Below are 24,546 nucleotides of genomic sequence, written 5' to 3'. Positions count from 1 at the left end.
TGATCCCAATGGGGGCATCACAAGGAGTGGGTAGCGTTTAAGCCTAGGTTTTAGCCTCTTGTGCTGGGAACTGCTTTGCAAAGCAGTGCAAAATAAGATGCTTCAATAAATGTTAGGGAAGGGCCTAGCTGTGGACAGTCAGGAAGGCTGTGGGATGAATATAATTCAAAGAGTCCTTCTAAGTGTCAAGGAATAAGGAAAGGGACAGGCAGATGTCTCATTCTGTCCACACCTTCTTAATGGACAAGTTCCACTCCCAGGTTAGGTGGTCGCACTTGTCAGGGTCGGTAAAGAAGGACTTGTTGTGGTAAGTGCCCTGGGCCAGCATGCCCTTCGGAGCCTCTTCAGTCGGAATCAGGAATTCATACTCTTCAAGCTGAGGCCTATAGCTGCCAACCATGAAAGATGCCTTACCCACTTTTATACCAGTCGGGTAAGTGTGCTTTATCTATTTCAGGCCTGACACAATATCTCTGTTAACAATGAAGTGAATTTTAACTCTGTATTCAACACCTTCCTTTAACACAGAGGTTTCTTTTTTGAGGGTGGCACGATCTCCAGTGAGGTCCATGGTGATTGGTCCTGGGGCACTGTCACACACCAGGGTTAGTCAGGTGACCTTAACATTGGGGGCTGTTGGGTCTGCTATCACAGGACTATCCCCCAGGAGTGTTTTCATGTACTTGGCCAGACTTTCATCATCTTTGTCTATCTCCTGCAGCTCTTCCAGAGACTTCTGAGGTGGGGGCTTGTCATTGAGCTTGCTGTCCAGCTCATCCTCCTCCACCTTCAGATGTGGTTCTGGGGCCTGTTAAATCATCTGCCTTGTTCAGGAATGCAGTTGCAAATGAGTTACGGGCAGATAAAGGGGGATTCCTAAATCTGGAGATGTGGGTCTAGAGCACGTCCATGAAGAATTTGAATCATCTCTGCAAGACTGATATTTCATTTAGTCAAGGATCTGGGTCTGCTTTTCCTTTAGGATGTTCTTGATGTCATCTTACAACTCTTCTGGTCTTCAGACATTAGTATCTAATGCATCAAATAAGTTCTTGTGATGTTCTCTAAATTCAGGTGGGTTATATTCAATTTCATATTTGGGTTCTCATGGGCTTGTTTAATTTTCTTCAGCTTCAGTCTGAACTTGCAAGTGAGCAGCTGAAGGTCTGCTTCAGTCTGCCACAGCCTTGTTTTGGCAAATGATATTTAGCTTTTTCACCATCTCTTCCCACAAATGTAGTAACTTTGTTTCCTGTGTTTTCAGTCTGGTGAGGTCCAGGTGTATACAGTCACTTTTTATGTTGTTTAAAGTGGGCATTTGCATTGAAGATGTCATTGGTCCTGCAAAATTCTATCATGTGATCTCCAGCATCATTTCTATCACCAACACCATATTTTCCAAATACTGATCCTTACTCTTTGCTTCCAGTCTTTGCATTCCTGTTACCAGTAATTATCAATATATCGTGATGACATATTTGATCAATTTCAGACTGAAGAAGTTGTTAAAATTCTTCAATTTTTATCATCACTGGCTTTAGTGGTTGGTGGATAAACTTGAATAATATTGGTATTAATTGTCTTTCTTTTGTTGTTATTGTTAGTGGTTGTCAAGTCGGTACTGACTCATAGCGACTCTATGCACAACAGAACAAAACACTGCCCGGTCCTGGACCAACCTCACAATTGTTGCAATGTTTGAGCCCACTGATTCTGCCACTTGGCCAATCCATCTTGCTGGGGGGTTTTCCTCTTTTTCTCTGACCCTCCACCTTACCAAACATGATATCCTTGTCCAGTGACTGGTCCCTCCTGACAATAAGTCTGAAGTATGAGCGACGAAGTTTGGCCATCCTGGCCTCCAAGGAGCACTCTGGCTACACTTCTTCCAACACAGACCTGTTGGTTCTTTTGGCAGCCCGTGGCACTTTCAATATTCTCTTCCAACACCATAACTCAAATGCACCAATTCTTCTACGATCTTATTCACTGTCCAGCTTTCACACATGCATATGAGGTTATTGAAAATACCATGGCTTGGGTCAGGCGCACCTTAGTCCTCAAGCTGACATCTTTGCTCTTCAACACGTTCAAAAGGTCTTGTGCAACAGATTTGCCTAATGTAATATGTCATTTGATTTCTTGACTGCTGCTTCCATGAATGTTGATGGCTGATCCAAGAATGAGTCGCTATCAGTCGGAACCAACTCAGTGGCACCTAACAACAAAAACAACATGCAAGCTGAACAGGCACTAGTAAGCAGTTAGTATTCCAAAGGAACAATAAGAAATGACTTGTTCTTGCATGTCAGAAGTAAAGTTATCCAATAATTGGGCAATGCAGGATAACAGAATGTCCAGGAAACATCTCAAACAGCTGGGGTTTGCAGTCTTGTTACCCTCACCCAGGAAATAACAGTCACAGAACCAATTTATTAGCTTCAGAGAAAAAGCAAACTTGTGTACTTTGCAGATACAGGATAAAAAAATACAAAAACAATGGCAAAATGAATTTTGAGTTAAATTGTCTTAGTACAAGAGAAAGATTCAAAATGATACTTTGCACTACACTAGTTGCCTTTATGAAGGAAGGAAATAGGTAATTGAGGGGTAAGGGTCTGAAGGAACAGGGATCTTTTCATTAAATTCCCTTTTAGATCTTGTACCATGTGGAAGCATTGCCTATACACAAGTAATAACAACAAAGTTTTCATTTAAAAAAGAACTTTTTAGCAATATCTGAAAACTAAATTATATATGCATAAGGCATAACGGTTCAATCTTGGAATATGATAGTGGTTCTGGTAGCACTGTGGGCTAGGTGTTGGGTAGCTAACCACCAAGGTCAGTGGTTCAAACCCACAAGTCACTCAGTGGGAGAAAGATGAGGCTGTCTGCTCCTGTCTCAGAAATCCTACTTATGGATGCTATGAGTTGGGAATCAACTTGATGGCAGTGGTGGTGGTGGTGGTGGTAGTGTGCCGTGGAGTCGGTTCCAACTCATAGCAAGCGTGCATAGGGTTTCTGAGGTTGTAAATCTTTACAGGAGCAGAAAGCCTCATCTTTCTCCCATGGAAGAACTAGTAGTTTTGAACTGATGACCTTGCGGTTCACAGCCTGATTCGTAACCACTATGCTACCAGAGCTCCTTAAGAGTTCAAAATTAGTGTGTGGTTATTTATATTAATGTTAGCTACTATAAAGTTCTACCTCAGAATTAGTTCAGTCTTTTGTTTATTCTAAATACTATTGTTGTTAGTTGACAGGGAACTTCTGACTCACAATCAGCCACAACTGACACAGAATCATTAAAGAACACAACTGCCAGTTAAAGTGAAGCACACATCCATCACCAGTGGCTTACCTCTAAAACGGATTCAATTATCATTTTGGAAGTCATAAAATTGAATTCAGTCATACCTTGATGTTCAACATTTCTATCACCACAATACCGTCAAGTGAAATGAAAACCTCTTCTTTTCACTTAAAACATCAACAACAGCAAAGCGAAAGTCCATGTTTTTTCCCTTCAAAAACTTAGATTTCCTGAATGGATTGATTCTAAAAGAATATGCTACTTCAGCAAACACTGGAGGCAACTTTTATAAAGCAAAGTCCAGTAAGGAGATCTCAGAAGAAGATGGCCTCCCAGAGGATTTTTATATGACACATAAACTGTAACTGGCACAAGGTGTGTGGAAATATTTAATGAGCTTGTGACACCCTCCTTATCCACAACTACAGAGGGTCGGGACTCTGCTGCATTCATCCAGGTCTAAAAGAATCTTGTGGAAAAGAAAAGCAAATGGTTCTATTAAAAATATAGACTGCAAATTGCTGACAAGAATATTGGGCAATTATTAAAATGTAGCAATTACAGATACAATACAGCCAAGCTAAACAGTTGGATGCCCAAAGGCAAACCACAGCAAGTTTACACCGGATCTTAAAACATCTCCTCGGAAGTCCAAAACAAGTTGAAACTACACACTGCTGTTTCTAACAAAGAGAGAGCTTTTCTTCTTTTAGTTTAAAAGTTTTCTTCACAATGTAACTTATTCAAGAAGAAAATAAACTGTTAAGTGTTTTCCTTTAATCTTCCCACTGTGGTGACAGGATCCTAAGGTGCAGGAAAATAAGGTAAGTGTTTCATAGTGACAGTCACTTGTGTAAATTCCAATTTTGGCCTAAACTTGTACACTTCAGTGACTTAACCACACAATTTAGGGCATGGTTCCCTATTAGATGAATGCTAGATGATCAAACGCTTCCAAGAAGTTATAGTTTTAAAATAAAAATAGGGAAATACAAGCTCATCTTTCTTCTGTGAGGTTGCATCGCACTTTTCAATGACAGGAAACCCTGATCCAAGCTGGATCTCTTTGGAATTTATGAACGAAACATTTTCTTTAGAAATACAAAGAAGATACTCTGAGACAGTGAAAGAACAATAATTTGGGGTCTACTGTATAATATGAGACATTGCAGTTCAGTGATTGAATTCTTCTATCTATATAAGAGACCCAGGTTCAATTCCTGGTCAATGGACCTAATGTTTAGCTATCACTGTGTGTCAGGGAAGGCTTGCATGTTGCTATGATTCTGAACAGCTTCCAGTCTAAGATGGAACTAGAAAGAAAGTCCTGGCAATCTACTTGGAGAGATCAGCTAATAAAAACCCTAAAGACTACAACTTTATAATGTACCACTCAATCTGGGGATGCTGCATTTTGTCCGGTTAACATGGAGTCATCGGCCTTGGGAGCCAACTTCATGGCAATTAGCAACAACTGGGTAATAGTGATGCTGACACATTTCAGAAAGAATGTGCTACCAGCAACGCCAGAGACGAACGCAGAGATGGGGTCATGGAGAGGGGGAGCAGCTGAGGATTCTAGATTCATGGGAAAAGAGGGACTAAGAGCTGGTAGCCTGGAGGCGTACTTGCAGAACGTGCTCTTTGTAAGTGTAAATTATTATTTATGTCTGAGTGTTTAAAAAAAAAAAAAAAAAAACTTGTAAGTGGTCAGCCCAGGGCACAAATGGTCTTTATATTTACCTGGAACAACGGAGGAAGGAGAGTTAGGCACAGGAGGACATGGAACGTGTAGCTAATGTCTCCTTTGTCATGAGACCAGAAGAACTAGATGGCATTCTGCTAACATTACTGAACAGTCTGATCAAAGATTCCATAAAAGAATCCTTATCAAAGAGGGAGAAATGCAGAACAGAATTTCTAATTCTCAAGGACTCTAGACTTGCTGGAGCCATGGAGGGTGGATGGACCTCTAAAACTATTGTGATAATCTTTAAACCTTAAACCAAAACTGAACAATAGCATAACTAGTTTTTTGGTTTTTTTTTAAAAAAGGTCTGTCTTCAACATTGTTGTTAAGTGCCGTTTGTTGTTGTTATTAAGTGCCATCCAGTCAGTTCTGACCTTATATAGGGTTTCTGAGGAGCAGCTGGTGAGCTTGAACCAACGACCTTGCAGTTGAAATGGCTTTGCAATCTGGCACATTAAACCACAGCGCCACACCAGGACTTTTAAGTGCCGGTTAGTCCATTCCAACTTACAGCGACCCTACATAGGGTATTCCAAGAAGCAACTGGTGGGTTTGAACCACAAACTTTGTAGATGGAGTCCAGTGCTTATCTTAAAGTGCCATGCCAGAACTTGGTCTTGAACAACATATCCTTTTAAAAACTAGCTATGAGATCAAATTAACAGCAGCAACTCCAAAGTGTAGACTAGAACCTCAGGGGGTAGTGAGTTTGTTAATGCGAGAGAAACAACTCAGAAAAGGAGGATGAGAAAGGCTGTACAACTTGAAGAACATCATCAATGTCACTAAACTGTACATACATGTAGAAACAGTTGATAAATTTTGCTGCATATGTTCTCAACAATAAAATTTAAAGGAGGGAAAAAAAAGTGCTACCCCAACATTCAAGGAGTCCTGGTGTGGCACTTTAGGATAAGCACTGGACCACACAGTGGTCCGTGGTTCGAACTCAACAGTCACTCCTCAGAGATCCCATACAGGGTCGCTATGAGTCAGAACTGACTCATCGGTTACTTAACAACAACATCAACATTCAAAGGATATCAAACTTTTAGTATTCACAAATCAACAAAAGAAAATTCTGAAGGCTTAATGGGTTAAAAAAAATTTTTCAGGAGAATATACTACTACTTCTTCCAATTTCAGAGTTTCCCTGTTTTTACATCACTGAATCTATTAAAGTGAGTGTACTGCCCCACCACCTTCCTCAGTGACCCAAAAGACAATTTAGGGCTTGGTTCCCTATTAGATAAATGCACTGATAAAGACCAAGATTCACTGAAAACACCCTACTCCAATGAGTCCTTAAAACCATCAGGATTTAAAACTAATGTTCATGTTCAAAAGGAGTGGTTGGGAACAATATTCCCAGAAGGTGAGAATGCTTTCTAAAAGAGTAAATCTTGCTCTATTTTACAAGACTTTATATTTGCAACATAAAAAGTTACAAAATAGATGTCTAGCAATAAACAATGAACCAGTTTAAAAAAAAAAAAAAAGATTACTACTCCTTACTGTTTGAACCACAGGATCAGCAGTCTAAACTCACCAGCCTCTCCTTGAAAACCCCATACAGGGTCGCTATGGGTCGGAACCAACTTGACAGACGGAACTTAACAACAACTTACATGGCTAACACACCTAGCAATATATGTTAGATTATTCAAAATCAGAATTCAATCTCTTATAACCAATTTTTCAATGAAATGAACCAGCATATTAAAGGTATAGGAATAACTTTTCAATTTGGAAGAGGTTATTGAATTCAATATGAGTTTATTAATGAGGAGGAATTCAAGGCCCCAAAGATCAATACTTTTCCAAAATAAGATGGCATACCAACTCACTGCCAATGAGTTGATTCCAACTCATAGTAAGTAACCCTGTATAGAGTTTCGGGCTCTAGATATCTTCACAGAAGCAGTTAAGTCTCATCTTTCCCCACAGAGCAGCTCAGTGGGTTTGAAACGATAACTGTGTAGCAATCCAGTGCTTATCCAACAGTGGTATCAAGGTAATATGGCATCTTACTAAAAAAAAAAATAAAAAAAATTCACTGCCAGAGTCCATTCCAACTCATAGTAAATCTGAATAGGGTTTCTGAGGCTGTAAATCTTTCCAGGACTTTACAGAAAGTCTCATCTTTCTCCCATGGAGCAGCTGGTAGGTTTGAACTACTAACCTGGCAGTTAGCAATCTAGAGTTTATCCTACAGTACAAGGGCTCCCTTAATATGGCATTTGTTGTTGTAAATGCCGTTAAGTTGGTTCCAACTCACAGCGACCCTGAATAGGGTTTCCAAGGAGCAATTCATGAGTTTGAACCACCGGCCTTGCAGTACAGTGCTTATTTTACAGTGCCACTTCTATGACCATTATTCCTCATTCTGTCTCCAGGTCTGTCACCACAAATTGGGGGTCATTTTTCTATCCCTCAACACCCAATCTCTTAAAACATACCTGTTTTTTTTTTCAGGAATAAGGGAAGCCTGCTAAGACAGCCACTGACTCCCATGTTGATAAATGCATCTTGCAGAAATCATTATGGATCACAAACTGTAAACTGGCTTTAGATCCATGGATGACAGCTATAAGAAGTAAACAATCCTTGACAACACTGTACAACTCAAAAGTTTACTGAAGCACCAACCTGTATATTATCATATCCTAGTCCTAGTGTAAAGAGCTCTGGTAGCGTAGTGGTTACAAATTGGGCTGCGAACCGCAAGGACAACAGTTCGAACCTACCAGCTGTTCCACAGGAGAAAGATGAGGCTTTCTGCTCCCGTAAAGATTTACAGCCTCGGAAACCCTGTACAGGGTCGCTATGAGTTGGAACCAACTCCACGGTACACAGCAGCAGCAGCAGTCCTGGTGTGGCACTGAGCATTAAAGTGCTGAACTGCAAAGTTGATTTGAATCACAAGGTCGGTGGTTCAAGCTCACCAGCTGCTCCTCGGAGTCACTACGGGTGACTATACAGGGTCACTATAGGTCAGAATTGACTCGACGGCACTTAACAACAACAGTATTGATATTGTTCAGCCTCCAAAAGGAGAAGGAAAATCAGGAAAATATTCAACAAATTTGAAAATGTGAAGGACTGGTATACTATTGAATGGGATGGCACTGAAGAATAATGTGCTGGACTGCAAGGAAAGTTTGAGCCACAAGGCTGGTGGTTCAAACCCACCAGCTGCTCCTCAGAAACCTTATACAGAGTCATTGTGGGTCAGAATGACTCAACAGCACTTAACAACAACAACAAAACCCAAATATTAAATTGTTGTTAAGTGCCATCTAGTCAGTTCCAACCCATAACGACCCTGTATAGGGTTTCCAAGTAGCAACTGGTGAGCTTGAACCACCAACCTTGTGGCTCAAACTGATTTTGCAGTCCAGGGTATTAACCCACAACACCATACCAGGACTCCAAATAGTAATAATAAATAATACCTAGGTTTCTGTACCTTATCCATGGAATTGTTTTCTAACAAATCATTATCATGTCTCTACCTGCCATTTTTGGAGCACAGTAGCTCTGTATGATAAGCACTGGACTGTGAGTCACAAAGTCAGCGGTTCAAGCCCATCAGTTGCTCCACAGGAGAAAGATGAGGCTTTTAGCTCCCTCAAAGATGAACATCCTCAGAAACCCTAGACAAGGTCACTTTTGAGTTGAAGCTGAATAAACAACAACTGATTCTTTTTAAATTACACACTGTTAAGTGTGCAAATATGAGTTCCGGAGTGGCACTGCAAGATGATGCACTGAACCACAAGGTCAGTTTGAACTGCAAGGTCAGCAGTTCAAACCTACCAGCCATTTCTTGGAAATCCTACAGAGGGTTGCTATGAGTTGGAACTGACTCGATGGCACTTAACAACACAACAAAAAAATCTGCAAATGGTTAAATAAAAAGCTGGTAGAGGAATTGTTCTGATGGCCATTCAACATGTCATTATGGTTAAAATGCATCTAAGGTTTTCAAAAAGGAGATTGAGAAAAGAGGACGATGGATGACATCAATATCTTGTTTGGCAGCCTGTAAAACGGGGTATACAGGATGTAGAGCAGATACTGTTGTTTGTCTGATGACATTTGGATGCCCTTTAAGACCTGCACACACACAAAGCCACCTTAGTGAGTCATAACAGCAACTCTCAGATCTCTCTACTACACAGAAGGACGAGATCATTCCAAATACCACTTTCAGCCAGGTTTGGCACAAGACGGGAAAAAGCCCTGGATTTGGTGAAGAAATCTTTGGAAACATATCCAAACACTATTTATCTGTATGTAATATGTGCCAGGCATTGTACAAGATGCTGAGGTTATAGCAGTGAAAAATGGAGTCCCAAATCCTGCCCTCATGGAGCATACATTCTAGAAGTACCATCATTTACTGTTTTAGACAAGACAATTTCCGGAAATTCATTTCAATCTTCATCAAAGGTTGAATGTGCAAGGCACTGGGGGTATAATGGCAAAGGAAAAAGACACATTCTTTGCCCTGGTGTGTTTCAGTCTTGTCAGAGAAACTGACAAACAAATGTAAGTGCAAACATGTAATTTAGGAACCCAAGATATGAGCTCTGGAAAAACTATAAATACTCCACAACCTGAAAGACAAGTTGAGATTTAAAGGGGCAAGTGGGGGGAGGCATTACAGCTAGAGGTACCCCTAAAGGTTCCTGGCCCTGGCAGAACATATGAGGTTGTTGTTGTTGTTATGTGCCATGGAGTCGGTTCCGACTCATAGCAACCCTGTATAGGGTGATTTCTGAGGCCGTAAATCTTTAGGGGAGCAGAAAGCCTCCTCTTTCTTCCTCCGAACAGCTGGTAGTTTCAAACTGCTGACCTTGCGGTTTGCAGCCCGATTTGTAACCACTACACTACCAGAGCTCCTTAAATAAGGCTCAAGAAAGGATTTAAGCATGATCAGATTGGGCTTTTAAAGATCTCCTTAGGCAAGAAAAGCACGGAGGGTTAGCCCAGAGTACAGTCTTAGTTTCTTCATTTGTAAAAAGGTGGTAATAACAAATAGACTTACATACATCATACAGTTACTGCTTCAGGTATCAAATGAACAATATAGAAACTATCATTATTTATCATTAGAAGGTTGTCTCTAGCTAGGAAATTTATTGTCCTGAGACCTAAGATTAATTAAAGTTCAAACATGCTGTGACTGCCAATGGCAGGAAAAGAAAGGAGGCAGACTCCTCATGAACCTTCATCTAAACTTATAGATAGCAACTCCACAGAAGATTTAGTGGAAGGGAGAGGAAGGCACATAGGGCAAGAGGTTGCAAAGAAGCAGTTTTCCACCCTCCCTTCCACCGCCCTCACTCCTACAGAGAAAGGTGGGCCATACCTCTGGGGCCAGGCCCACATGACACAACTCTGGTCCCAACAACCTAGGTTTCCATTCTTACAGCCTTTTTGTCTACCACAGCACAACAAGCCTTACTGCAAACCCAGCAAAGAAAGGATGATTATGTGGATATATTTCATAACGTTGTAAAAGACCACGTTTTAGTCATTTGAGGATCATAAACTAGGAAGAATTTCTCACTCAGCTTCACAATACTCTAAGATGCACCTTTTACATTAAATAGGCTTCTTGCATTTTTCATAAGGACATCTATTTTTAAGCTAAATTAATAGAGAACTATACTTGGGAGTTCAGACAAATCTGGCTTACTTAGACTTTTAGTGGGCAAGTCATCTAGTCTCCACCATTCCTCATCTGTAAAACTGTGAACAATGTTTTAATTGTAATATACAAAATAGAATGTGGCCTTAATACCTAAAATAATACCTGAGTATTATTTTACTCTACAGAATACATTTTAAACAAATAATAGCCTTTGGTGTTATTATGGTTAAAATGCATCTTAGGCTTTCAAAAAGAATCAAATAAACTATGTTGTTATATGCCATTGAATCAATTCCAACTCATAGCAACTCTGTTTGAACCACCAACCTTGTAGTTAGCAGTCTAGTGCTTATCCTATAGTGCCACACCAGTACTAGTACCAAGATTAATATAAATAATAATTTGCATTAAATCTTCTATTAATTTTAACTTTTTATTTTAAATTAGGCGAAGGTAAATTATTTTATATAATAAATAGCAACTTACTAACACCTTTGATTCATTTCTTTACTTGTATTTACAGGAATTCTGCAAAGTATATAAATTCTGAATAAACACTCCAGCAGTAGATTATACTGTGCTAATTACTATCAAGCAAATGGTTTTTTGTTTCCTTCACAGACTTCTAACATGAAAGCATCCTCTAGAGGGAAAGTCCCTCAATTGATATACTTCAATTATTTAACTCATATTATTTGTTAAGGAAAGGGCTCAGCAGCCTCGATATATGAAACAGCAAGAATTAAAATCCTTCAGTTCTGTTTCACCCTTCTTTATTACAGATCAAAACCCTTCACAAAGCTGCTGAATGTTACGTACTTAGTCCAAACCCATCCTCTATACAATCTAGCCACACTAGCCTTAATTCAGTCCCACAAAAAGGCCCAGTGAACATTAGAAGAGACGTTCACTCTACTGAAACTCAACTTGCCTCCAGGGTTCTCTGAGCATGACAAATCTTCTAACAACTTCAGGTATTAACCTAAGCATTACTTTTTCAGGGAAAACTGACTCCCTCAGATGAAGCTACACTGGAACACCTGGAATTACAGCAAAGTTCTTTTCTGCAGGTAAATCTTCATTATATTCTTCTAAGTATGGCATTCTTGTAACATAGTGGTTATGAATCGGGCTGTGAACCTTAAGGTCAGCAGTTTGAAACTACCAGCTGCTCCACGTGAGAAAGATGAGGCTTTCTGCTCCCATAAGGATTTACAGCCTCGGAAACCCTGTATAGGGTCGCTATGGGTTGGAAACGACTCGAGAGCACTTAACAACAACAAGAAGTATGGCATTCTTACTTATCTGTGCAAGAAGAATCACAATTTACTTAGCTCACCACATTAGCATATACTAGGCATCAACAAAGGGACTATAGTGAACATTGTATAATTACTATTGTATACATTACAATTACATATAAGGGTAGTAAATTATAAGAATATTTTTCAAAAACAAGCGACAAGTCACTAAGAACTGTGTATAAGAAGAAATCTTTAACTCAGACAGCCTCAAAGGAACAAGTGGCCGAACTCCTCCATCACTTGACCCTTTTACAAATTCACATAAGTCAATTCATCTTTCTGCACCTTTGTTTATCTCTAATATGGAGCCCTGGTGTGGCACTGCAGGATAAGCACTGAACTACTAACCATAAGGCCAGCTATTCAAATCCACCAGCCGCTCCTTGGAAACCCTATACAGGGTCACTACAAGTCAGAACCGACTCCATGGCTCTTAACACCAATAACATGAAGAGTTTAAACAAAGAAAAATCTCCTATTCTATTCCTTGCTTATCATTGTTATTATACAGATGAACAACTAACCCTGAATCTCTGCTGTAATACGAGAGCTCAAACACACTTGTGGAAATTAAAAATGCAAGATCATGTAACAGCCAGCAAAAATGACTTAACAAAAATAGAAAGTATGATCCAAGAAAATCATTCAATTTGACCACATAAACGTAAATAGAACACTAATACTGAACTTGTTATTTTTAACACAAAATTATGTAAACAAAAATATCTTCTCAGCAATGTAAGAATACACAAACCTAAATTTTGTCAGATCTGCCCATTTTTACCAAAACTTGTCATTTTTATTATATCCCCCCAAATCCATGAGTTTTACTCATTCCAAAAAGGTACATATTATCAATCCCATCCCACTTTTAACACTGCCTTCTTAAATTTGGTGTATAATTTGTTCCATGTTATCTTCTACTCAGAGCCAACTCAGAATGTTTGAAATAGATAACATCTACCCAAGACCCTTTAATTTTACAGATTAGCAAACCAAGAATTATAAAAGCTCAATGACAGCTAGTCAGTAGCAGGGCCAAGACTTGCCCTCAAGTTGCTTTATAAATTATTCTGTGGATGTCCACGTGTCTACACTGCATTTACCTTCCTATTGGAGGTCAACACTCTGCTTTCATCTTCTGATCCCACAAAACATCCCAAAGGGGCCATTTATTGAATATGTACCATGTGCTCTGGTTTCTCAATTAATCCTTTCAATATCAAAGGAGACAGATATCCTTTACTACACTTTATAGTAAAAGTGAGACTTCAAGATGCTAAGCAACTCAAGGTGACCAGCTAACAAGCAATGGTGCTAAGATCTGAATTCATGCTTTCAACCTCCTCACACAGGAACTCCTCCAGAAATAGTTTCTGATAAAGGAAGAAGAGAAGGGACAAGGTGGTGAAGGGAGAGGGAAAGGAAAGGGAGGGGAGGGAAGAGAAGGGAAGGAGGGGGGCAGGGAAAAGAAGAGAACCAGAAAGGTAGATCCTGCATTCAATCACGGCACCACTATGGACAGCACCCAGGTCCTGTGTGGACAGCTAGGTGCCCCTTCTGGTGATGAACATCTGAATAGATCTGATACAAGGGACATCTGGCTTGGTTTTAGAATCAGGGTGGTAAGACTAGTTTCTACTACTTCATTCATTCATTCAACATTTACTGATGTTGCTGTTAGCTGCCATTGAGTAGACAACCTCATGTGCAACGGAACAAACCATGATCAGTTATGGATCAGACCGGTCTTACCCATAGGATTTTATTGGCTGATTTTGGGGTCCTGGGAATCAAACTTAGGTCTTCCACATAGAAGGTGAGAATTTAACCAATGAACTAACAGTGAAATACACCAGTATTTATTAACACCTACCACATGTACTGGAGTCCTGTTGTGGCACTGTGGGCTACTGCATCAGACTGCAAAGTCATTTGAACTGCAAGGTCGGCGGTTCAAGCTCACTAGCTGCTCCTTGGAAACCCTATACAGGGTCACTATGGATCGGAATTGACTCAATGGCACTTAACAACAACAACTACCACATGTACCAGACTGCAAAGTTGTTTAAACTGTAAGGTTGGTGGTTCAAGCTCACCAGCTGCTCCTCGGAAACCCTATACAGGGTTGCTATGGGTTGGAACTGACTCAACAACACTTAACAACAACAAACCACATGTCAGACACTTTTCAATGAGTTTACCTTCTAATGGAGAAGACAATATATGAAGGAAAGTCAAAAAGTATTGCTACTATAATTCTGGTTCATACATGCACATGCTTATTCCAGACAAAATGTGTTTAAACATGTCTCTGTCATCAGTGGGTGGCTGTAGACAAGTTATCTTAGTAACATACTTGTCTTACTTGCATTAAGGTGCCTTGAAAACAATCCAATCCAAACAGTGGTTTCTGAGGGGATCTGCTGGGCCAGTTAAATTCAAGGCAGAGAGATCAGTTCAGAAGGTACTGGCAACTTTTTTTTGGAATTTCCAAGGGGTAACCTAGATAGATTTTCTCAAAGAACATAGGGCAATCACAAGGGCTTATTATGAAGAAATTTTAAGAAAATGGAAAACTGTATAGATGAGAAAAAAGGCCAAATGAGTTGTGTTGGAGAATTTTTCAATTTAATAGTTTTGAATCCCAGGATTACATTATGTTGCTGACTTTACACATGGCTGATTAACTTCCTTCTCAGCCTTTGACTTCCTTGGCTGGACTTCTTGTTCTGACAAGGAGGACTCGGGGTATCATATTGATCTTATCACTGTAAGATTGAGAGGCAAATTGCTCCAACATCCCTGTTAAACTGCTATAAATGATGTCTTCACTCAACATACCCCTACCCCAAGAATCTGATGCTTGTTCAGAGCTATAACTTACTGCCATTTTGATTTGCTACTGGTATTAGAGGATCAGATCCAACTGGTCTTGACTCACTAGTAACACTTACAGAAACAAGTGGCTCACAAGAAATCAGTGAAATTACAATCCTCTGCCTTGGGAAGGGTTAAAACTACATTGCACCAGTTACCATCAAGACAATTCTAAGTCCTGGAGACCCCACATGTGCAGAGTAGGGCTGTTTTCAAAACCGGATCACCAGGCCTTTCTTCTGAGGAACTTCTGGGAAGGTTTGAACTACTAACCTTTTGCTTAGTAGTTAAGTACTTAATCATTTGTGCCACCCAGGGACACAAAACTTAGTGATTTAATTTTTTAAAGTCCTTTATCCAATATACTTTGTGCCTAAAATTAACATTTCTTTTTTAAGGAATTAAAGCATTAAAGCAAAACTCAAGAGTCATCTGGCCTGGTTGTCTCAAGACTAATTTCCTTAGGCCACAGCCCCTAAGTAAGGAAGGCAACTCTAGAAAGTATGTGAGTAGCTGTGGATAGGATCAGAGCAAAGGGAAGATGTTAGCACCACAATGCTATGTTTACTTTTCATCCTTATAGCCAGATGGGTTAAAGGGCAAACCACAAGTGAAGAGAAACCACAGCACGCCCAGGACTGTTAGAGGTAAAATGGGACTCTTCCCAAATGACTTGTAAGGCTGGGGAGAGCCCATGGTTAATGCTTCAAGTCACACAATTAAAAGGAAGTCACTGACAAGTCTTGAATGAGGCTTTTTAAAAATCAGATTCTCCTTCTCCTAGGCAGATCTAATGGTTACCCTTTTTAATGCTGCAACTGTACCTCAGAAAAGTGAATACATTTAATAAGAACAACAGGGAATCTGCAAAATTTTGCTTCTTTTCGTTTATTAATATATCTATAGATATAGATATATATCAAGTACTTGCTCCATACCAGGACTGTTCTAGGTAACAGGGATTCAACAGAGAATGACTGGTTGGTTGGTTACGTGACATGGAGTCAGTTCCGATTCTTAGCCACCGTGTACGTGGTTTCCGAAGCTGTAACTCTTTATGGGAGCAGAAACCCTCATCTTTCTCCTGTGGAACAGCTGGTAGTTTTGAACTGCTGACCTTGATGTTAGCAGCCCAATTTGTAATCACTACACTAGCAGAGCTCCTTCAACAGAGAATAAAACATATAAAACCCCTGCCTTCCTTAAACTTACATTCTAGTGGAGGTAAACCACTAGCTCACTGCCATCAAATTGATTCTAACTCAGAGTGAGCCCACAGGACAGAGTCTAACTGTTCCTTAGAGTTTCAGAGACTGTAAATCTATATAGGAGGAGACCGGCTCCCCACAGAATGGTTGATGGGTTCAAACCAACCTTGGGTGTCAGCAGCCCAATGTTTAACCTACAAGTGCCACCAGGGCTCCTCCTACTGAGTAGTTATTGCTGTTGTTGTAGGGGCCATCAAGTCAATTCCAATTCCTCAGCTAAATTTTACTAAGCTTGTGATATGAATGTTGTTCAATACTTTCTGCATTCTGTTGAAGTCACTATCCATATTTTGAATGGGCACAAATATAGATCTCTTCCCGTTGATTGGCCAGGTAGCTATCTTCCAAATTTCTTGGCATAGACTAGTGAGTACTTCTAGGGTTGCATCAGTTTGTTGAAACATTTCAAGTGGTATTCCATCAATTCCTGAAACCTTGTTTTTCACTAATGCCATCAATGCACTTTGGACTTCTTCATTCAATAATACTGATTCTTGATCATACGCTACCTTCTAAAATGGCTGAAAACCAACCATTTCTTTTTGGTACAGTGTCTCTACGTAGTCCTCCCATCTTCTTTTGATTCTTTTTTATTTTATTTTATTTTATTTTGATGGTTTACCTAGTGAATCCTTCAATATTGCAGCCTCAGGCATGAATTTTTTCTTCGGTTCTTTTATCATGAGAAAGGCTGAGTGTGTTCTTCTCTTTTTGGTGTTCTAACTCCACATCTTTGCACATTTTGTTATAATACTTTATTTTGTCTACTTGAATTTCCCTCTGAAAATTACTGTGCAGCTCCTTTACTTTTTAATTTCTTCCATTCACTTTAGCTTCTCTATGCTCAGGAGCAAGGTTCAGAGTCTCATCTTACATCCATTTTTTTCTTTCTTTCCTGTCTTTTTTAATTACTTTTTGCTTTCTTCATGAATGATGTTCTTAATGCCATCTCAGAATTGTTCTGGTCTTTGGTCATTAGTGTCTAATGCATCAAATCTCTTCTTAAAGTGGAATCTAAATTCAGGCGGAATACACCGTAGGTCATATTTTGTCTCTCATAGACTTGTTTTAATTTTCTTCCACTTCAGACTGGATTTACACATGAGCGATTGATGCTCTGTTCCACAGTGTGCACCTAACAACCTTATGTTGGCTGGTGCTTTTGAGCTTCTCCATCATCTCTTCTCACAGACACAGTCAGTTGATTCTTTTATAATCATTTTTAGGGATTCCTTCTCAGGCATTTCCAAAGCCTGCCCATCTTCCAGTATGGAGTGTAGGTCTCCTTCCAGCTCATTTGCCTCAGTCACTTTATCTCGTTTCTGGACATGTGCAGATATGGTTGTCTGCTTCTGTTTTTTGGGCATTTTCAGGGGTTATCTGTGGCCTTAATACTTAGATGGGTGTGTATTTTGGTATTTTTTATGCTTTCTGAATGCCTCCAGGTAGATGTGATCAGGAAATGGGCTTCCCTTTTCACTCTTCTTCCTGAGAAGTTTCAAGATACCTCTGTTGGTCGTTTTGACGTAACTTAGAATTTCATTTTCGGCCTATTTCCTCTTTTGTCTGCTTGTCCCGCTCCACAATCCCCGTTCAGTCCTTTTTTCTAGTTGGAAACAGTTCAGGGCCGGCTGTGGCCGTTTGGTTTTAATTGGAAACTGTCTCTTTAAATTTCAAGGAGATCTATGCGCATGCGTAGTAGAACCCTCTGAGGGTGGGGCTCTAAGATGCCCACTAGCTCAGGCACCCTTATAGTCACCAAAATGGAGGTGCACAGACAGCAAGGGACCAATGAACAGATACCAAAAGAAAGACTGTCCACACCTTTATCTCAACGGTTCTGCCAGGCATCTGTGGCAGCTCAGATCCTTCCCCCCCATGGTCTCACCAAGATGGCAGCCCCTGGAACAGCCGAATGTCCCGGACTAGAAAGCAATAGATTTCTTGCTTCTGCCACAAATTCCCCCAGCTGTGAGCCTTCCATCCTTCTAAATATTCCTTTATATGTGGTTCAGAGTTCTGGTACCATCCCCTGGGCCTGCCTGGTAGGGTATTCTGTGTTGGTGGTGCAGCTCTTTGCTGCACGTCCACCTGATTGGCCATCTTGTTTGCTCTCCAGTCAGTTGATTCTTATATACTCCATCTGGCAAGGTTCACATGTATATTTGCCATTTATATTGTTGGAGAAAGGTATTTGCAATGACGAAGTTGTTGGTTTTGCAAAAATCTATCATACAGAATTCAGCATTGTTTCCATCATCAAGGCCACGTTTTTAAAATGTGGTTTCCTCCTGTTTGTTTCCAACTTTCACATTTCCAATCACCAGTAATTATCAATAATCCTGATTGCATGGTTGATCAATTTCAGAGTGATGATGAAAGCATCTGTTAAATGTATGATTCAGTCTGGGAAGGAAGACTGACTGAAGAGCTGACATGGGAAATAAAAGAGGTGAGAGTGGGTACCACAAACAAATGATATATTAGGTTTTTTAACTTAATTTTCACAGAAAGACCTACAGAGCAAGCAGGTGACACTATCCAATTGGCTGCTAGAAATATGGGTATGAAATATAACATTGTGAATGATTAACAGAGATGGCTGACCATGGAAGCATGGTCATATGAGCAATTGAATGTAGACTGAGAAGAATCTACATTGGAGAATGCCAACCCCCAGGGATCAATCACTGAAAAGGAAGCCTGGAGATTGAAAACATAAAAGAAGTTACCTCAAAGGGGAGTAGGGAGAATGTAAGGAAAAGAGGAGAGCAAAGCAACAAATGCACAGAGGAGAGGGTGATTAAGATGCTGACTGAAAGCAAGCAAAGGCTTGTGCACTCTGCACATTTTCTAGAGCCATGTCATGATACAGTAGGTGTGAGAACTCTTCTGAGCAAACCTAGGAGTAAATGGATAGTGAGAAGAAAAGAGCCAACAACAAAAACACCTCCAGCAGACAAAATTATGTTGTTATCAAAGATTCTGAACCGTCAGGAAAGTTTTATTCAACACTCTGTGGAGGAGTGAGGTATGAGAAACTGGAACCTAGAACTGGTGGTAGAAAGGAGATATCTTAGTTAACACCTGGGTCTCATGAGACCATTAATCCTGAAACTAGCAGCAGGCATTCAGAAAGGCTAGTTGCTTCTGACAAGTGCTGAGGACAATGTACTCACCCACACATCATCCAACTTCCAGTTACACTTCTCACCTTCATAATCTCTTCTCACACTAGGATCCCTAGTTTTTCTCCCCCAGCAGAATAATACTGAGGTGCTAGCTAAGCAGAACAGACTACATTTCAGAAGTGCAAAAGCATGGTTAAAAGTATAGCAACAACGAAAAAACATGGTACCAACTACCAAGTAGGATGTTGTGAACCTGTAATCTGTTACAGTCAGACCGGAGAAGGCTTTACCAAGCACACAGTTGGGACCCAGAATACTGGACCTGTGTCCCTTAGTGTCAGCAGAAGCTATGCTTCTATTTGCTCTTTTAGAATCTAAGAGGAACACAAGGAGAAAGCCTTTAATCCTAAAATTATTCTTAATTTCTAACTATGGAAAGACTGCCAAAAAGTTGAAAGCTAATAGAAAAACTAGCAGATATTTTTAAGAATTTGCTTTCCCCTTTACCCTCTACAAAAAAAGCAACCCAAACCCCCAAATAATCATTTTTCTTGGCTTAATTTCACTATTTTTGTGATATATAATTGGAAACAGACTGATTTTTCCTGGCTTTAGAGAATAGGATCTTCAGAGCCGTAAGAATTGCCAACTATAGAATCTCAACCTTAGCCGAATTTATTTTGCAAGCCTCTTACTACATACTCACTTGTGATACACATTAATTCCAAAAAACACTATTACTATGCAAAAGCGAATTAATCTAACCGATTAATTCCTCCTCAGCCACCACCCTTTCTTCCTCCTCAGCCACCACCCTTTCTTACTCCCCCCATTTAAACTAAATGGGATCCTGCTTTATGTACACTATCTCCTATTTAAGTATTACCAAAGGTCTACCCAGCATGGTACTTACATGGGACACTTTCTGGAGGCATTTTCAAGAATTTAGTAGAACTGGTTCTACAGGAAACCTCTTTACTAGCCCACACACTGAATGAAATGAAAACTTTGAATACCTTAGAGAGCAACCGCTTAAATGATGAAATAAAGATGCCACAAACTGAACAATGCAAAAATATGGGAAAATATGGAATGCATCAAGGAGGTCATCTTTCCTTAGACTCACTCCAGTGTCAAAAAGTCAGTGTATCCAATGGCAGTGTGGCTGTTTTAATGAACAATGGGTGTAATGAAGTAAAATAAGAGCGATAACTATCTTCAGAAAACATGGCTCGTCTGAGATTTTTTTTTTTCATTCAGGTGGTATGTTATAAATACACACAAAAATAAGAAAACTCTTCAGAAAAGCTTTGGCAAAAAGATATGCACCAGCAATAGTAAACATGCCCATTTATAAGATCAGAAACTTCTCCCACACACATAGGGAAGACCTTATGCTGCAAAGATGCAAAATGTATGTAATGAGTCAATGGTGCTTTCCCTCAAAATTGAATTTTATTTGCCAGCCAATCGCTCAAAGTCTAGTTTAACAAAATAAGACATTTCTTTGTTATGGACACTTTGGAGAGAGTTTTATGTTTAAGTATGTTTTGTTTTAAAGAACAAATGAAGAAAAAATGTAACCAACTCACTGAAAAGTACTTAGGGCACTGCACAGACATAAGATTTTGGCTTGGAATCTAAGTAAATTCACCTCAAATAGCCTTCCAAGAGTGAGGAAGAAAAGTACATTTTGCTCCAGCAACTATCATGTAGTTAGTTAATTATGGAAAAATTAGCAAATAGCCACAAATGTATTATTGCATTCAACGACCAATTTCATACTGTCCAAACACATAAATCACTAAAAATGTTAACAGGACTATACTCCCAAAAGGGAATATTTTCATACACCAAATAGAATTAAGTATTCATCAAGTTTCTATTAATAAAATAACATAATGAGACCAAAAAAAAAAAAAAAAAATCCAAAGTTCTACTGGACCTCCCATGTAGCCCATTTGGTGTTCTCATCCATCAAAGGCGACCATGTCCTTATGTCATCATGTCCTTAAAGCTGGAGATCTTCTCTCTCACAGCAGTGTTTTCGTTTTTAAAATGATTTTTTTCAGGGACTAATCTATGACGTTATGGGATAAACACTGCGATGCTAAACACAAGGTCGAAGGTTCAAACCTATCAGCCACTCCTTGGAAAGCCTATACGGGGTCGCTATGAGTCAGAACTGACTAGATGGCACTGAACAGCACCAACAATCAACTTTCTTGTTTTTGCAAATGGTCCATCTATCATCTTACATTAAAACCTGACCTTCAGGGAAATGCATTACATGCTTGGGAGGACAGAAGAGCAGATGCCTTTTCCTCCTACAAAAAGACCCCAAACCTGAAATCTTTTAGCCCTACAGATAAGTGCCCAAAAGGGAACAAGAGTGTATGCTTCTTAAAGTGAAGACAGAGTCAACATTTTGGACCTAATTCTAAAATATTTCTTAATTCTAAAAAGGAACAATTTAACATTAATTTCTATTAAAAAAAAAAAAAAAAAAGAAAGAAAAGAAAAGAACTTTGCCAGGCTTTGTGTGGCACTGTAAGATAAGCACTGGACTGCTAACCTCAAGGTTGGTGGTTCAAACCCACCAGTCACTCCTTGGAAACCCTATACAGGGTCTATGAGTCAGAATGATTCGACAGCACTTAACAAAGTATCACTCAGCATCTTCCCTCTTCCCCATCTTTAAGAAGCTTTCAGCATAAAGGAATCATCAGCACAAACAGCAAACATTAGCTTTTTTCCCTCTTATAAAATTATCTTAAGCAGTAGAGACCATGACCTAAAGACACGGTTTGGAGTCCTGTGTTCCTGAGCCCCCACCCCAAGAAAATCTTGATGGCTGCCAACAAATTGAGTGTTAATCATTGGCATAGAAAACTGAAGCGTTTTCCCAAAAAATGTAGAAGAGAAGCCAAATGAGAGAGTAGCCTCACACAAACATTTCTATTAGTGTTGCTTCAAGCACTAAATATTGCGTACATCTTGGATGAGAGATAAAAAAACATTACTCTATCTCCAAGGGAGACAGAATGCTCAGAAATCTGTGGTAAATCTTAAACAAGGCCATTTCAGGGAGAGAAAATATTGCTTAGTGTCAGTTAATAAATAATTGCGCTGTTTCAAAAGATATAAAACAATTCTAGTATCCAAAACACTGAGAAAATAAAGTACTGTTGTTGTAAGGGGAAATATATATACATAAAACAAGAGATCCAGAAATGGATGGAGCCCAGGAAATCCACCCAGATCCTTTTGGTAAAGCCCTTCCAAGTGATGTTGATTTATTTCAGCTTGACTAGAAACCAAACAAATTAGTAACAGCTTGTGTTTTATAATGCTACAAAGAGACAATGCTATCATTTCAAGTGCTGCTCTGAAAATGTGGAACCATAAAAATTACCCCCATGAATTGCAATGCAGTCATTCTGTTCCCAAACCACAAATGCCCTCATTTAATTTATTAAAGGCTAACTGGAGTTTGTTTGTTTTTTTTCATCTAACCTAGATTCACTATTTCACATTCCAATTGTCCATATTCCAGTAGTAAGACAAGATTGCTTTTAAGAACATTTCTCTAACTGATACTAACATCTTTTGACTTTCAAACATTGTTAAAGAAGTTTAAAAATATAAAGGAAACATTCCAAGGGGCAGACTGAAATCAGCAAAATAAAATCAGTTTTTAAATAACAGTTAAGAATTTTAAAACATAAAAAAGAAAAAAACTGCTCTCTATTATTAACTAACAAATCTGGCAGGGTGTTTTGTTTTGTTTTCTTGGGCAATAGCAATGAACGAACCAAAAAAAACAAACAAACAAACACACACACACACAAAAAAAAATTTTCAAAATGAGTTATCAAGAATAAGGATAATTCAAAATGACCACAGAGCAGAATCATCCAGGAAAAATATTACAGCAATGTTAATACTTACCAGTTATCCTCTAAACTCTAACTGCTCTGCCTGTTAAGCTTAAAATGTAAAGTCAGAATCTTCCACAGATTTATGATCCCAGGAAATTGGTCATCACTGAGGTACTAACATAGTGATCATGATCCCCTTCTCAGCATTCAAAGGACAGTTGAGTTGCCCGTGATCTTAGGTCCAGAATCTGTCCCCAGAAAAGCAGCTACCTGACCTTTTTCAAAATACCATGAAGTTTGCATGAAAAATGAAAGGATGAGTTATTTGGGGTCTCAAAAACAATGGGACAATGGTTTCCTTTCAAGCAAACCGATTTTGTCCAATCATAAAGGCTTTCCATGACAAAGACCCAGTTAGCTTTAAAGAATCTTAACCCCCTATTATCTGATGATTAAATGGGTGCTAAATTGCCACTTTCTAAGACCAGAAACTGTTAGAGTAGGGGGTTTGATAAAAGTTTGATGAATAAACTAAATCAGAACAGGAGACTAAATTAGATAATACATTTTTTGAAATGCTAATGAGTATAATGCTGAGACTGAGAGAGAAGAAGCTAAATTGAAAGTTACTTTAAATGGGTTCCACTCAATCCTAACTTGATAAATGAAATAGTTAAATCAATATTATAGAAAGAACGACATAAGAAACAAAAGGAATCCTGGTGGCACAAAAGAAGGCTGTTAACAGGAAGGTTGGCAACTTGAACATGCCCAGCAGATCCAAGAGAGAAAGAACTGGCAATCAGGTCTCATAAAGCTAACAGCCTAGGTAACCCTATGGGCAAGTTGTATGCTCTCTGTCCTATAGCATCTAACAGTAACAAAAAGAAACAAGACAGCAAACAGGCTTATAAAATTGAAAAGATTAAAGATTTTTTTTTTTAAAGGAGTAGATTTTACTGTTTTTCCAAGTATGTTAATTCTGTTTTGATAAGCATCTATAGACACATAACACCTACAAGATAAATATGATTCTTCTGAACAACTACTATATTAATATGTATTTGAAGATTGCAAAGTAATGTAATTAATGACTGTTACTTAGAATGTTTTTGTTAGCAGCCATGAAATCAGCCTTTGACTCATGGTGACCCCATTCACAATGGGACAAAACACTGCAAGCAATGGGCCCTGCCTTTAGCTGGTTTCAAATCCGACCACTGTGATCCATAAGGTTTTCCCTGGCTGGTTTTTTGTTTTTTTTTCCTAAGGGTGCCAGATCTTTCTTCCTAGTCATTGAAACATGTTTCGCAACATAGCATTTCCACGACACAGGGGTGTCACCTATATATTG

At 39.2% G+C, this 24,546-nt stretch overlaps 1 pseudogene; it reads right to left on the bottom strand.

The window, feature by feature from the left end:
- Positions 1 to 217: 217 nt before the first annotated feature.
- Positions 218 to 820, bottom strand: LOC102813579 (annotated as a pseudogene).
- Positions 821 to 24,546: the final 23,726 nt, after the last annotated feature.

Source organism: Chrysochloris asiatica, unplaced genomic scaffold (assembly GCF_000296735.1).
Source record: "Chrysochloris asiatica unplaced genomic scaffold, ChrAsi1.0 scaffold00002, whole genome shotgun sequence".
In the NCBI taxonomy this organism is placed as follows: Eukaryota; Metazoa; Chordata; class Mammalia; order Afrosoricida; family Chrysochloridae; genus Chrysochloris; species Chrysochloris asiatica.
The sequence above is the reverse complement of the archived record's forward strand: the minus strand, read 5'-3'. Positions and strand labels throughout refer to the sequence as shown.